This window comes from Salvia splendens, chromosome 22 (genome assembly GCF_004379255.2).
Source record: "Salvia splendens isolate huo1 chromosome 22, SspV2, whole genome shotgun sequence".
NCBI lineage: Eukaryota > Viridiplantae > Streptophyta > Magnoliopsida > Lamiales > Lamiaceae > Salvia > Salvia splendens.
Genome location: NC_056053.1, coordinates 21,379,166 through 21,383,945, shown reverse-complemented (window position 1 = coordinate 21,383,945; position 4,780 = coordinate 21,379,166).

Genomic DNA, 4,780 nt, shown 5'->3' with positions numbered 1-4,780 from the left:
CGGTTAAATATTGATCCTTCGGTCCGGCCGATAAAACAGAAGCAAAGACTCTTTGCGGCAGAACGAAGTCAAGTCATCCATGACGAAGTCCGTCAATTATTGAAGGCGGATGTGTTATTCGAAGTGAAGTATCCTTCGTGGGTGGCCAATCCTGTCATGATCAAGAAAAAGGAAGGAGGATGGCGGATGTGCATAGATTTCACCGATCTAAATAAGCACTGTCCCAAAGATTGCTATCCCCTTCCGAACATAGATAAAAAAGTAGAAGCTTTGATAGGCTTTGAAATTTTTTGTTTTCTTGATCTGTACAAAGGATACCATCAAGTTTTAATGGATGAGATTGACGCTTCAAAAACGGCCTTCATTACTGATTTCGGCATTTTCGCTTATAAAAAGATGCCATTCGGTTTAAAGAATGCCGGAGCCACTTATCAAAGGATGGTAGACAAGCTTTTTCGGCACCTGATTGGAAAGGAGGTCGAAGTGTATGTTGACGATATAGTCGTCAAAAGCAAAAGCACTTCGGAGTACGAGCACAACCTCAAGTCCACTCTCAACGTGCTCAAGAAAGCCAACCTCAAACTTAATCCCCAAAAGTGTACCTTTTTGGTAGATTCGGGAAAGTTTCTGGGTTGTTGGGTTTCAAAGGACGGACTCAAGGCAAACCCCTCAAAAGTTCAAGTCGTTCAGAACATGGCAATGCCGAAGTCCATACATGACGTGCAAAGGCTAACCGGATGTCTAGCCGCACTGAATCGATTCCTTTCCCAAGCAGCCGAAAAGCAACTGCCGTTCTTCAAGGTGTTGAAAAAGGCACCAAAGTTCGAGTGGGGAGCCGAGCAGAAAAAGGCCTTTGACGAGCTCAAAAGTTATCTAGCCGAGCTTCCTATTCTCTCTGCTCCAACCGAAGCCGAAGTAATATTCTTATACTTAGCGGCATCGGATCAAACCATCAGCGCGGTGCTTGTACGAGAAGAATGCCTAAAGCAGCTTCTCATCTATTTTACAAGCCGAGCATTAAGAGGTCCAGAAACCAGGTATCAACCTCTGGAAAAGATTGCTCTGGCATTAGTAAATGCAGCAAGGAGACTGCGGCCATACTTCTATGCTCACAAGGTATGCGTCTTAACTGATCTGCCACTTCGGCAAGTGTTGACCAAACCAGAAGCATCAGGCAGAATCGCCAAGTGGGCTATAGAGTTGGGAGAGCACACAATTGAATATCTACCTCGGAAAGCCATCAAGGGACAAGCCTTGGCAGATTTTCTTGCAGAAGCAAAGTTCGATCAAGCAATTCCTGTTATTGCCGAACAGAAGAATTCTGCCAATGCCGAACTAGCACAGCCCTTGGAATCCGAGGTAGAGCCGCCGGACTGCTGGAGCGGATTCGTAGATGGAGCTTCAAACAAGATGGGAAGTGGAGCTGGTATTTTACTTGTCGCTCCCGACGGACACGAGGTAACCTACTCACTTCGGTTCCTATTCCCCACTACTAATAATGAAGCCGAGTACGAAGCCCTCCTGGCCGGACTCCAGTTAGCGCAAAGTCTGCTCGTCAAATCTCTCAAAGTCCATTGTGATTCACAAGTCATAGTAAATCACATGTTGGGTACAAGTGAAGCTCGTGACGAGAGAATGAAGAAGTATTTGGACAAAGCGCAAAGCATCAGCCGAAGTTTCTCCTATTTTCGGATAATCCGCATTCCCAGAGCGGAAAATAGCCGAGCAGATACCTTAAGTAAGTTGGCCTCAGATCCGAGCTCAAAGGCGGAAGAATTAATGCATCGAAGCATTGATGAAGCCGAGGTACATTCAGTATCCAGCTCGCCGAACTGGATGACGCCGATCTTGCAGTATCTGGATCAAGGACAATTGCCCGAGGATAAGAGAGAAGCTCGGAAGATCACGTGCCGAGCACTTCGGTACGAACTTCATGAAGGAGTCCTCTTTAGAAAGTCTTACCTCCAGCCGTTATTGCGGTGCGTAGGACCAGAAGAGACGGACTACATCCTCAGAGAAGTTCATGAAGGATCGTGCGGTAGCCACATCGGAGCCAGAGCTTTAGCTAAAAAAGTTCTGAGATGGGGATATTATTGGCCAACCATGGTACAAGAGGCAGTGCAGCTCGTCAAGAAGTGTACGAAGTGCCAAATTCATGCAAATGTCCCAAGGATGCCGCAGACCGATCTATACACTATGCAAAGCCCTTGGCCTTTCATGCAATGGGGCATAGACATAGTGGGACCACTTCCTCAAGCTCCTCGGCAAATGAAATTCCTTATCGTTGCCGTGGACTACTTCACGAAGTGGGTGGAGGCTGAACCATTAGCTACGATAACGAGCTCTAAGGCATTGGACTCGTCTGGAAGAACATAGTGTGCCGATTTGGCATACCCCACATCCTCATCTCGGATAATGGGACTCAGTTCACCGACAAGACGTTCAAGAATTGGTGCCAAGAGGCTGAACATTCAACAGCGGTTCACTTCGGTCTCCCATCCCCAAGCAAACGGACAAACGGAAGTAACGAACCGGATTCTGGTGAAAGGGTTAAAAGCTCGGTTAGAACAAGCCAAAGGACAATGGGTAGAAAATCTCCCTCAAGTCCTATGGTCCTACCGAACTACACCCAAAACCTCCAACGGTGAAACTCCGTATAGTCTGGTGTACGGCACTGAAGCCGTAATTCCGGTGGAGATCGGCGTACCCAGTCCCGAACTCTAAATTTCTCCTCAGAAATGAATGGCGACGGACTGAGAGCAGAACTAGATCTCGCCGAAGAAAGAAGAGAATTGGCGTGCATAAAAGCAGCCAAGTATAAGGAGCAAGTAGCCCGGTATTATAACCAAAGGGTGAAAAAGCTTCAATTTCAAGTGGGAGATCTCGTCTTGAGAACACGAAGTAAGCCGAGCAGAAAAGCTGGGCAAACTCGAACCCACATGGGAGGGTCCATATCGGGTGTCAGAAGTCCTCGGCAAAGGGTCTTATAAATTGACTCACATGTCAGGAGAAAAGTACCCCGAACATGGCACGTCTCCAACCTCAAGAAGTTCCACTTGTAAGAGACAAAAGTCCGGTCAGTCCGTCTCGTGTCTAGTTCGGTCATAGGGGTATATGTTTTTATTTGTTTGTTTCTTACTTGTACCTTTTACTTGTCGTTTTTAAAAAAAAAAAAAGGTTTAAAGTTTTTTTCCTTCGTCTTTTTCATTTTTTTCTCTATGTGTTTTGTCTCTATGTGCTTGTCGTCTCTACAAATGGTACCAAGGTATATCGTTCTTTAAAGACTGATCCCCTTTTTAGATCGATTATTAAAGACTATTGTGAGTCCAAGCTTCTAAGGAGGATATAAGACCACAATTCAGGCTTAACAAGCAGTCCGTCTGAAACGAACTGCAATAAGCCAACGATTGTGAGTCCAAGCTTCCAAGGAGGATACAAGACCGCAATTCAGCTTAACAAGCACTTCGTCTGAAACGAACTGCAATAAGGGAAAGTCCGATCCACAGCGATAAACCTCGCCGAATTAGGACGACCAAGTTCGGTCAAAGAAGTTTACCTCATAAGACCGGGGACGACCATGTCTAGTCAAAGAGGTTACTGCATAAGACCACTTCGGTTAACTGGGAAAGTCCGATCCACGCGATAAAACTCGCCGAATTAGGACAAGGGAAAGTTCGATCCCGGCGACAAAAATCGCCAAATTAGAACACAAACCAAGTCCGGTCAAAGATGTTTATTTCATCAGACCAAAGACGAGTCCGGTCTAAGATGTTTATTTCATCAGACCAAAGACGAGTCCGGTCAAAGATGTTTATTTCATCAGACCAAAGACGAGTCCGGTCAAAGATGTTTATTTCATCAGACACAGGACCAAGTCCGGTCAAGAAGTTTACTTCATAAGACCAAGGACCAAGTCCGGTCAAAGAAGTTTACTTCATAAGACCGAGGACGAGTACGATGAAATTTTTTCGCTAAGCTGTAAATACAGTGTTAGAAAAGCGAAAACAAAATTTCATTTTTCAAATCTTGTCGGCATACAACTCAGCTACCCTACAAAATGACGTTACGCTATTACAAGGACTATTCTACTGTCCAGGGTTGCTGAAGTTAAGCCACCTATCTGCAAATCCTCTGGAAGCCGAGTTCGGTTGTTCCGAGCAGATGAAGAATAAGCAGGTCGACGAGATGCTATCCTCGACCCAACACCTCTTCCGCGAGCCCGAGAAGTCCTAACCCCTCGGCGATGAGGTCTCTGCAATAAGCATCTGCTGATCTTGCTCGCTCATAGTCACAACTCCTCGGCGAATTCAGTCCGTCCCTGTCTGACGATTCCGGTTGCTATGAGCCCGTTCTCGTCTTGACGTTTCCGGCTGTTCCGGAGTTCGTTGTTGACTGGAGTAGGATTTTGAACAAGGGAACCAGAGGCTTGATCTGGAGTGCGAGGCATCTGTTGGCGGGATATGCCTAAGGAATCTCTCGATGCGGGGCGCGGGAAAGAATGATTCGTACGAGAAGCCCAGCGCCGTAAGGATTTCACAACTTGTTGGCAAGCCGAGCTCTCCAGCGCATTGTTCCTCCGGAGTACATGATATTCCTCCCACAGTTCGTCAACTCGACTCTGAACATCTGATATGGTCACTCCCCCGCGCACACGGATGTAATCCTCGTACGCAGTCCTCTCAGCAATAGCGTATTCAGCTCGGCCTCCAGATCCTTCTGATCGGACTCTAAGTCTTATTATCGGCCTCCAGCTTCACAAACGAGCCAGAAGCTCGTCATT